Here is a 12,656-nt window from a genome sequence, read left to right as displayed (position 1 = left end):
CACATTTATCTAGTTATTTAAATACTCCACAAATTAAAAGTGCTTCATTTCAACTGATTAATTAATTATTTTTTTATCTTAATGGACACAAATCAAAAGTTTAGATGATTCATATCAAATGTTAAAAACTTAAAAAGGGGTCAGTAAGATATATTTTAAAATTAATTCATACTTTTATTCAGCAAGGATGCATTAAATGTATCAAAAGTGGCAGTAAATATGTTTAAAATGTTACAAAATTTATATTTCAAATAAATGCTGATCTTCTGAACTTTCTATTCATCTGTGAATCCTGAAAAATCAAATGCATCACGGTTTCCACAAAAATATTGTGCAGCACAACTGTGTTCAACATTGATAATAATCAGAAATGTTTCTCGAGCAGCAGATCATCATATTAGAATGATTTCTGAAGATCATGTGACACTGAAGACTGGAGTAATGATGCTGAAAATACAGCTGCACATCACAGAAATAAATTACACTTTAACACATATTCACATAGAAAACAGCTGTTTGAAATTATAATAATATATCACAGTTTTACTGTATTTTTGATCAAGTAAATGCAGCCTTGGCAAACATCTAAGCATAGATGTTTTATATAAGCATAAACAAAATATTTGAAATGTATTGCAAAATATGAATCAAATCAAACATAAGTTATTTCAGAGTGACTGACTTAGTTGCATCATACACTGTGCCTCATGGGAGATCCAGGCAGATACACAGACTACATTATAAGCACATATCAATGGTTTCTCGTCTCGCTGCAGAGGTGAATCTGCAGGGGAACGTCCTCACAACGCTGCCGGAGGCAATCGCAAACATGCAGCACTTGATCAGCATCGATCTCTCCAGAAACAAGCTGAGGGTTTTCCCCGAGCGCCTGATGGATGTGAGCAGCCTCCAGCACATCAGCGTGGAGGGGAAACCAGATCACAAAGGTGACCACAATGCAGTAACTAGATGTGTTTTAATAATACTTCTCCTTGCACATTGATATGAAGAGTCATTTCTGTTTCAGAATAGTTTGAGTATTGTGATGGGTGTTCTTCCAAAACTGCATGACTTTCATGGGGTTTTCGTCGAGTGTCCGTTCTGCGCAGTGTTGTTTAATATATTACGTATTGTAGACTTTATTATATTTTTCGCTTAAATATTATATTAGCATTACTATTGTGTTCATTGAAATTTAGTTAATTTTGTTAATGTACATTTTTGTCATTTTATTATTGTTTAACATATTTTATCGTGCTTAATTAGTTTGTTTAATTAAATCCTTTTCGTAGTTCAGCTTATATATTTATTTTTGTTAGTTGCACCCCCCAAGCCCACAATTTATAATTTCAGCTCCGTCTAGGGTATTCTGCCACCTTCGCAACATTTCCCTGTCTTTTTAATACAATAAACCTAAAAATTATTCACTATTTTTCACAAACCATAAATCTAATTTTACCCCTTCCACGGCTGTTATTTTACCGATTTATTTCATTCATCAAATCTCTATTTTTGATTAGTTTCCATTGGAGCCTGTTAACCAATACATCACTCCAAATGATCTCGCCCTTTTTTGAAAAGTGTGTCTTTATAGCCTCAGAAAAAAGACCAAAACAACAATCTCATAAAATCATAAAACTAGATTCCCTGTTCTGACATTTTCAGGGTGTATAAGTATAAATACATTGTGCCCTTTTGATGTGTAGATATGCCTTTGTTTCTGCTTTTCTCATCCATCTTCCTGTGGTCAAGTGTATAGAACTGAACCGAGAGTGAGTAAATAATGCACCAGAATGTCTATTTTGGGTGAATAATCGTTACCATTACCATCCAAAACAAAGTGAAACGAGCTAATTTGATCTAGCCAGTGACTACAACACTTAAAACAAGGTGAAAGCCTAATTTAACTCTCAGTAGGCCTGTCCTTCACATTCCTGAGCCTTTTAAGAGAAACAACTGATGGACAGTTATTTTGCTGCTTCCCTGAAATCACATGTTTATGTAACACTGCAGACAGCATCTGCTTTATGTGGGAATCCTGGCCTTGGCTGACTGTTTTTTGGTTTTTTAGAGGCACACACACACACACACTGCACACACACACACACACACAAACACACACACACACACACACAAGTCACACTCCTCTCACACACAGACACCCCTACAGAAACACATTATGCTTGATAGGGTGCTATTCCAACACCTTTTTTACATGCACATTCATGCACACACACAAACTGATGCATGAGTGTTCATTGCAATCACGCAAGCGCTCACACCGACACACACACACACACTCCTCACGCTCACACACACCCCCTGAACCACACAGGCTCTCACACACACACAATCACAGGAGACCTAAACACACACACACACCCCACACCACACAACAGTACATGATGGTGAGCCATTATAATGCACAGCTCTCACACACACACTCATACACAGACAGACACACACACACACACACACACACACACACACACACACACCAGGCCTTGCCTACAACACACACTCTCTTCATACTAACACAGCGGACACACAAACAGACACACACACACACTGCTCATTATAGCACACACAGACACACACAACACACACTACACTCACCACAACACACACCCTCATACTCACCTTACACACCGTGCGGGCACACTGCGTCACACACACACACCAATCAACACACAGACACAAAACACACATCACAGCTTCTCTCTCACATTCTCAACACCCTTGACAAGACATAACACACTCTCTCACTACTTGCGTTCTCACACATCCAATGGCAGTCATAGCACACACATTCTCTTCCCACAACACACACACAAATACGCACTCACTCTAACACACACACACACTCTGATCACATCACACAGACAGAAGACACACACACACACCCACAACAACACACCCACACACACGCTCACTCACTCACACAATGCTGATAGTGTTCATTATAACCACCACAGCTTCACACACACACACACACACACAACAACACTGACGTACACAGACACACACACACACCAACACACACAGACACACTCTCTCCCCCTCACACACCCACACACACACAGACACACCCACACACACTCTCTCTCTCCCTCACACACACACACCACACACACACACACACACACACACACACACGGGACAGACACACACACTTTACACACACACACTCCACACAACACCAATGCATGATAGTGTTCATTCTCTAACCACCAGCTCTCCCACACACACACACACAGACACAACTCTCACACGCAGACACACACACACCAAGACACACAGGCCACACTCTCTCACACACACACACACACCACACAGACACTCACACACCCTTCTCACTCACCACACACACACACACACACACACACACACACACACATTATGCATGATAGTGTTCATTAAAAATGCAGCATGAGGACGAGCATAGAGATCAGAGAATCTGGCCGATGAGTGGCCAACACATGAGAAACATCACTGCTAATGGGAGTGAATTCTCGGAGCATGTGGGTCCCACACTTCACCTCTCAATCACACATTAATTTGATTTAATTAACCAAATAACATTTGACATAATTATTTTAGGCCAAGTGCTTAACTCTTTTGCACTGTGGTGATATTATTCTCATGATCGATAAACACATTTCTCCTCAAATTATCAGTAAAGTATTCAAAGAAAATTAATTAATGCTTAATTTTAACATTTTGTATGAGGCTCAAAATTGCCTTGTGAGCTCCCTAATTCCTAGTTAACTAAAATGGAATCTTGACACTCTCAGAGAGGTTTAGATCACTTAGGTTAGGATTAAAGACCGATTTTAATAATAATCATGGCCATCCCACTGCTGTCAACCACTAAGGTCGCAAAAACCCACACAAGTTGCTTCGGATCTATTTAAAATGCTGACAGTACAGTAAAGTGTTTTTTTGCCCCTCCTTCACTGTTTTTTTTTTTTTATATTTTTTTTGCACATATTTGGACACAACTTATAAAAATTCAGAGCACTCAAAAAAAAAAAGCTAATGATTACAACCAAGATAATGCAAGTACAATACAAAAATGCAGTTTTTTTAAATGATGATTTTTATCGTATTAAGGGGAAAAAAGATGTCCAAACCATACCGGCCCTGTGTGAAAAATTAATCCCCCTTCCTGTTAAATCATGAAACGGAACTGTGATAAACTAAATTATTTAGAACAGCTGAGGTAAAAATTTTACTAGAACCAAGGCATGATACTGCAGGCTGTTGAATCAAGAAATCACTTAAACTAGAACCGTTTCTGACAAAGGCAAAGCAGCTTAACAGAGACAAAACATCATAGCCACGATCTAAATAAATCAACAAAAGAGTGAGATGAGTAACAAAATAGTTGAAAATGTTCAGTCGGAACGGGTTATAAACCATTTCTAGGCTTTGGGACTCAAGCAAACCATGGTCAGAGAGCCCATTATACCTAAATAGAGAAAACTTGGAACAGTGGGAACCCCGTCCCAGGAGTTGTGCGGCCTAACAAAATGACTTTAAGGAGCACAACGACGACTCAGTCCAGAGGTCATAGAAGAACCAAGAACACATCTGAAGATGCAGGTCCCACTCGCATCAATTAAGGTCAGTTGTTTCATGATTCAACCAAGGCAAAATTCATTGCTGACCAAAAAGTAACACAAAGACTTCGTCTCACATTTGCCAAAAAATATCTTGATGATCCCCAAGACTTTTAGGAGCAAATCAATGTCTGTGGGAGCTGATGTGGACAAAAGTGGTTAACTTGGTTGGAAGGTTACGTGGTCCCTGTGCACATCTGGCGGTAAAGAAAAACAGCATTTCATAAAAAGAACATCATACCACATTCAAACATGGTGGTGGTAAGTGTGATGGTCTGGGGTGCTTTGCAGCTTCAGGACCTGGTGACTTGCCATAATCTGGACATGAAGCATGAATTCTGCACTCGTGTTCATAAAATCCTGAAGGAGGAATGTCGCAGCCATCGAGTTTGGTGACCTCAGGCTCAAGCGCACTTGGTTCTTCAGCACACCATTAAGGTATCCCATACCACACACACAGCAAGCCCACTTTCCGAAGAACTAAGAGTTCAGAAAACAAAATTAAGGTTTTGGAGTGGGGCCAAGTCCAAAGTCCAGACATATAAATCCAGATTTAAGAGACTGCTGTGGCATGACCTTACAACCTGGTCCATTCATGCTCCAATGTGGCTGAATTAAACACAAAATTCTGCAAAGTGAGAGCGGTCCAAACTTCCCTCCACAGCGATGTGAAAGGACTTTATTCACCAGTTATTGCTTCAAAGCCAACAGGTGTCACAAGCAGTTATTAGAATTAGGGGCATTACTTCTTTTTCACGGAGTGCCAGGCGGTTTGGACAGCTTCTTTTTCTTTAAATAACCTTAACATAATTATTGATCAAAACTGCATTTTGTATTTACTTCCAGATTAGCTATGTTGTAAGATTACACATTATGTTTGATGATCCTGAATCATTCACAGAGTGCAAATATGCCAAACATTAAAACTAAATACACCATGTTCCACGACAAAAAATAAGAAAAAAACAAAAAATCCAACAAAGAAAAACGAGAAAAAAACAAAAAAAAAAAACGACATACAACTAATATATAGTTTAAGCAAACATCTACCCGACCAGCCTTTGGAAATTTTTTGTATCCGACAGTCCGTTCTTGCGCCCTGGGGCTGCATTTATTCTCTGCTCACAACTAGAGTAACTCACCAATGTTTTGAAATATTATCACCATTAAGGGGGTCCTAACATAAATCGCTGTTTTCCTATGTGAAAGCATGCTGTTAACTTGTACTTGTATTTCGGTGATGTGTCTAGCTGTATTTTCCAGCATCATGACGCCAGCTCTTCAGGGTCACCAGATCTTCAGAAAGTCAGTCTAAATAGGAATGATTTGCGGCTCGAAGAAACCATTTTCTGACTTAGTATACATGGTGACCACAGTGGGTGGGTGCTGCACAAGTGTCTTTGGGCAACTTGTGGTACCTGTTATTTGTTCAGGATCACAGAATGAATAGAAAGTTCAAAAGCCAACAGCGTTTATTTGAAAAGAAAAATCTTTTCTAACATTTATTAAAAAGTCTGTTACGGGCACTTTTGATCTCTTACCCAGCTATATTGATGTGTATTTAAAATGCAAAGTGCTTATTTAGAGCTAGTAATTGTATTTCATACACGCTTCAGTAGCATAGCACAGATTAACTGAACCAGGAAACCAGAACATCTCCAATTTCAATATCAATCACAAACACGTCATAATACATTCATATGAATTGAAAACCAGAGCATCAGTTCCATGACAATGTTTTTGCTTTGTGATTTAGCTGACGCGCCTGACAGAAGATTGAAAGCATACTTTTAGGAGCGGAGTAGAGTAACAAGTTCACATACGTTGCGGTTCGGCCTCACTACATCAACGTAGAAAATAAGCTGCAAACGAAGCAACACAGTGGAAAACCGCATATGCAAACCACCCAGAGAAGCACATTCACGCCTATCATTCCAGGGCTATCCTATCTCAGCTCTCAGTGCATCAGTCTGTTAAAGCAGAAAAGTGGGTCATGTTTGCTTTCACGAGTCGTCACTAACCAATTACAAAAATAATGAGTGTTTTCCAACAGGTTGCCTAAACAGTCACTGGTTAGTCAAACAGATAAGTACGCGCCCGCCAAACCTCACGTATGATATGGTCTGATACGGGCCTCTCAAAACAAACCGAATCAGACGCTCACAGTGGTATTACATCTTTTTGGGACAAATAAATTAGTCAGGTGAATGAAAGCCAGAAAACTATGTAGGATCACTCACTGAAGTTAAAAAAAAAGTGTATTCAAAACAATCAGAATTTAATAATCAAAATTGCAATTGTCAAGAGAAAGTGGGAGCATTGAATAGGGCTTTAACCTACCTCTCTTTACTGTTAAATCAGAATTGATTACGTCGGAGCAAGCACGGTGTTATGGCTTGTTTTGAGAGGCACAAGTGGTTGTGGGGTTGTCTCGGGTCGCTTGATTGATTCGCGATCCTCCGCAATCCCAGTCTACACCAATACTGGCAAATTTCACATACCCTACGGCAGATCCTGTGTACATGTATCGTGCGGACTGCATGGCTAATTGATAGGCCTTTGAGTAGAGGTCTGTGCATCATAGTTCTTAAAACGGCATGAAGGTACATGATAATTTTACAGAATGTCTGGCTCCTCTGGAATTCGCTTCTTTCTTATATTCCTCTGCGTGGTTAATTTGAGCCTTTGAGCTCGCACCTCTTCTCGTTTGTGGTAGGGGGTCACACCATCGGGGGAGCGGAAGTCTGGGGTTGGTTTGTGTTGCCTACACAGCCGTGAACGTGTGGGGAAGAGGTGAGGACGGCAGAAACGGTGCAGATCAGTGTTGCCATGTAAACTCTACCCAACGGCCACCCCTTATACAATAAGCGTTGTCATCGTTAGGTTTGGCACAGTAGTCCCCATGAAACAACAAATGAACAAATCGTGAAAAGTTCAGGAATAGAGATCATGGTCTTTTAATCTTTACATAGTGGTTCAACTCAATTTAATATACCCCTATTAAGCAAGACCGACCGATATTAAAGTCCCATTAGTTATTTATATAGGTCATACGTGAGCTGACATGCAAGCTACACGTATGTGTATACGTATTCATTACTGCAACCTGTAAATAACATCCTGAAACAACTCTGCATTGTACCCAAGGGGGAGGGAAAGGTTGTTTACGTGATAAGAACGCTCCGCACTAATGCCAAAATAATTCTGCAGCAAGGCTTCTATAAATATCTATGCGAGATTATAACTCTAATACTACCGATTACTATGGTGGTCGCAGGTCGCACGCTCCGCTCGTGTTTCTTCGGACTTCTTACTACCTTCCTCCTCGATATACTAATTTTTTACCTGTATCATATAACCATTACTACGACTCGTCGTCGCCTCGGTCAGCACATCCACCGTTCCCAACACAGCAGATACACCAGGTACTTTCGATTGTATGCACAACATATCATTAGGATCTTCTATATTATAGTATTTTGTTTTTTAAATAGTAGTTATTTCCCAGCATGCATTGCATAGGACTACACTCCGCGTCTACATTTTTTAAAATAAGCATTCTTTATCAGGGAGGGGGGGGTGGAGTCGGAGGAAAACGAGGGGTGGAAAAAGGGGGGGTGGGGGGAAAAGAAAAAAAAAGGGAGAAAAGAAGGGAGGGAGGAAAAGAAAAAAGGAGGGGGGGGGGGGGGGGGTGGGGGGAGGGGGGGGGGGGGGGGGAGGGGGTGGGGGGGGAGCGGGGAGACACCATGGGAAGCCGGGTGTTTTTTTAGTTGAAGGAAAATACGTCGTTCGTAGCCATTATTGTTAAAGTGGAATACACACCTTAAGGGCACATACTGGCAACAGACTGTTATGCTAAATCCCCTTAAACCAATGGTTGCCATCTAATCTGCTCTGTACTGTGTTTCTGATCCTCTGGTAACTTTCATAATGAAAGAAGAGCTTTATGTCCAACTTTGGTAAGAGCAACTGTTCTCCAGACCTGAGGCCCGTTGGGCGGCCAGGTGCTGATGGTCTCTACTCTCTCCCGATCTCGCTCGCTCGTCAGAGCTGCCGATGGAGAAGCCTGTTTCTTATGACTGCTCTGAAGAGTCGCAGGATGTGCTGCCGTTAAAACCCGCTGACGCCCGGAGCAATCGTCTTTCCCGCATCACTTGCACATCTCCATGACCTACCCGCCTTAAACACATGATAAAAACCATGAGCAGCGGTGCTTCTGTATCTCACTGATGATGCCGCTTGGTTTTTCCATGCACGTGAGCCACATGACGTGCCTCATAATCTTTCAATAAAATATTTAGCTTTCATCATGCAACGACATTTGCTTTCATTCTCCACATCCAGAAAAGCACCATGCTGCTGCTGTAGGACTCAATCTGTGATGGTAACATTTACACAAAGAAGTGAAGCTGATTCTATAGAACATTCAAAACGGTTACTAAAACTCAAGTAAATTGCGTACCTGCGTAAACACCAATAGTTTTTCATATGTTCAATATTTAATGCTGTGTCACGCGTGTCAGAATTACCGTAAATTACAGCTTGAGATCCCGCTCTGACCCTACTCACCCTCACAGATGTTTGTTTCTCTGGAAACTTCCATGTGTGTCTTTTACAGATAACAAAGTTATTAATTTACTTATTAAATTGCTATGCTGATGAGCAATATTCAAGAAACACAGGAGGTGCATCAGGTTAATGAAATAGCATTTAAACTCAAAATATTAGCTACTTAACTACCAAATAGTCAAGTCTGTCTCATTTATTCATCTGCGTTGCATTTCAGACCGAAAATCACTTACATTATTCGTGGAACATAGACGAGGCTGTTGAATGTTTTTTTTTATTTTGTTGGTTTTGTATATAAAATCAAAGTCCACCACAACATGAATACCTTTACCCATACTGTTTGAATGCACCAAAAATATTTTTTAGTAGTATTTTTAGTTTTTATTAGTATTTAATTAGTATATATATATATATATATATATATATATATATATATATATATATATATATATATATATATATATATATATATATATATATATAAAAATTCAAAAGTAATACAATATATAGATATTATGAAATATATAAAATCTATTTTATAATAAATAAATTGTATTATATTATAATAAATATATTTATGATAATAAGATATATATTTACAACTTACAGCATAGTATTACAACAGAATCTATCTTTCTATATACATACATATCTATCTATCTATCTGAATATATCTATCTATCTATCTATCTATCTATCTATCTATCTGAATATTGAATATCTATCCATTCATCCATCTATCTATCTATCTATCTATCTATCTATCTCTCTCTCTATCTATCTATCTATCTAAACATCTTCGTCTGATTGTCGCAGTAGTTAATGGTTTGGGGTTTGGCTTTGAACCGTTTGTTTCACTAAAATGTGTGTTCCTTCACCAACAAACGCTGTTGATCCAGCAGCACTTGGAGAAATCAGATAGATTGTAATCATCCCCTCAGGAGCGTCACGTGTTTGTGCATCATCCAGTAGTGGGACTGCTATCAAGTGACATCAGCACTGAACATTCTTGTAACTACAATCCTCAAGTAACGTCTCAAGCGCCGACATTAAGAGCTGTTATCAGTGCTTACTTCTGAGAGACGAGCTGTCTCCACATCCTCCAGTGATGATGAAGAGAGAAGCTCAGTTCTGTGACCTGAGATTCACAGATGATAATCGCTCACAAAAGGGACAACGACGACCTTCGGTGCCAGTATCTTCATAATATTCCAAATGTGTACAAATCCTGATTTCTGTTTGATCCAAGTAATATTAGTGTACTCAAATATTCAGACTTCTTGAAAAGTTTTTGGAAACCATATCTCACTGTCTGAATGTCTTGGAATACTTTCAACTGTTAATCAATAGCCGCAGGGCTTACTGTTACTGGTAATCACTTTGCTTCTTTCTCAGAAACAGCAAGATTCATTTCCAATCTGTGTGCGTCTGATACGGTCAAACTGGGACTCCAACCACGAGAGCAATTTCGTCTCTCAGAGCGTAAGATCATCTTTGCTGCAGTTTCAGAATCAACGCGGTCACATGTCCATGCTTTTGCACTAGATATGCTTCAGATCAGAATTGGATTCCTTATATTCCAACTGACACGTCAGCAATTTAAAGTTTTGATTTGGTTTTTCTAATATCTATCTGAATATGAATATCAAATATTTTGGTATTTATTGGATTCTGACATCTATTAACCTATTGAAAATCAATCTACTTAAATCTATCTATCTATCTATCTGATCTATCTTTCTATCTATCTATCTTAATAATTCTATCTATCTAGCTGAATTCTATCTATCTATCCTATCTATCTATATCTATCTTCTATCTATCTCTCTTTCTAGCTAGCTATCTATCTATCTTCTATGCTGAAATCTATTTTCTATCGTATTACTATCTATCTGATTCTTTCATCTATCTATCTATCGAATCTATCTATCATCGATCTATCTATCTATCTATTGAATCTATCTTTCTATCGATGTTATTCATTCTATATATCTTGCTATCGATCTATCTATCTGAATCCTATCTTTTCACTATATCTATCTATCTACTTTCGATCTTTATCTATCTATCTATTCTGTCTATCATCTATCTATTATCTATTCAGTCTATCTATCTATCTGAATCTATCTTTCTATCTATCTATCTCATTATCTATCAATCGGATCTATCTATCTATCTTTCTATCTATCTATCTATCATCTATCTCTCTATCTATCTACTATTATTGAATCTATCTATCTACTCTATCTATCTATATATCTATCTATATATCTTACTATCTATTACTATATATATATAATTATTCTTATTATAAAATATGTATTTTATTGTATTATTAGTCCAGATCAGGTCCTAAAATATTGTTGTCTTAATATCAAAGCAGCAGCAATATAGGATGTTTATCATTTAATGTTCAAGAAACACATAAGAACACGAACACGGACGAATACGTTTTTAAAGTTTCTGATTCTTATCATAAAACTGCATTAAATAAGAGCTTTTCATATAAAAGAGTGCAAATGGAGAAGCTGGAGTAATAATAGGTAGTAGCAGAATATTTCAATCTGCTCTCAAGTGAAAATTCAAGCACTTGAACCTTCTTGTAAACTACAAATCCTCAAGTAACCGTCTCAAGCGCAGAAACTTAAGAGCTCGTTATCAGTGATTACTTCTGAGAGACGAGCCTGCGCTCAATCCTCCAGTGAGATGAAGAGAGAAGCTCACGTCTGCTGACCTGAGATTCACAGATGATACTCAGCTTCACAAACAGAGAACAGAGAGGTTGACAGTATCTTCATAATATCCAAATGTGTACAAATATGATTTCTGTTTGATCCAAGTAAATATTCTGTTTACTCAAATTATTCAGACTTCTTGAAAAGTGTTTGGAAACTCATATCTCACTGTCTGAATGTCCTTGAATTACTTTAAAATATTAAAATAATTGCAGGGCTTACTGTACTTGATAATCACTTTGCTCTTTCTCAGAAACAGCACATTCTTCACTCTGTGAGCGTCTGATCGGTCCAAACTCTCTCAACACGAGAGCATTCCTGTCTCTCAGAGCGTTTATCATCTTTGCTTTCAGATCAGAATCAACAGCACATTCCAGCTTCAGCACTAGATATGCTTCAGATCAGAATGGATTCATTCCAACTGACGTCAATTTAAAGTTTTGATTTTTTTTTTCTAATATCTATCTGAATATCGAATATCAAATATTTTTTGGTTATTTATTTATCTGACATCTATTAACCTATCTGAACATCAATCTACTTAAATCTATCTATCTATCTATCTGAATCTATCTTTCTATCTATCTATCTTAATATATCTATCTATCTATCTGAATCTATCTATCTATCTATCTATCTATCTATCTTTCTATCTATCTATCTTTCTATCTATCTATCTATCTATCTATCTATCTGAATCTATCTTTCTATCTATTTATCTATCTATCTA

At 38.2% G+C, this 12,656-nt stretch overlaps 1 pseudogene; it reads left to right on the top strand.

Moving 5' to 3' along the window:
* Positions 1–754: 754 nt before the first annotated feature.
* Positions 755–12,656, top strand: part of LOC122145868 — a 32,143-nt pseudogene continuing 20,241 nt past the window's right edge.

The sequence above is a fragment of the Cyprinus carpio genome, chromosome A8 (genome assembly GCF_018340385.1).
Source record: "Cyprinus carpio isolate SPL01 chromosome A8, ASM1834038v1, whole genome shotgun sequence".
Taxonomy (NCBI): domain Eukaryota; kingdom Metazoa; phylum Chordata; class Actinopteri; order Cypriniformes; family Cyprinidae; genus Cyprinus; species Cyprinus carpio.
Note: the sequence above shows the minus strand (reverse complement) of the source record. Positions and strands in the feature narration are given on the sequence as shown.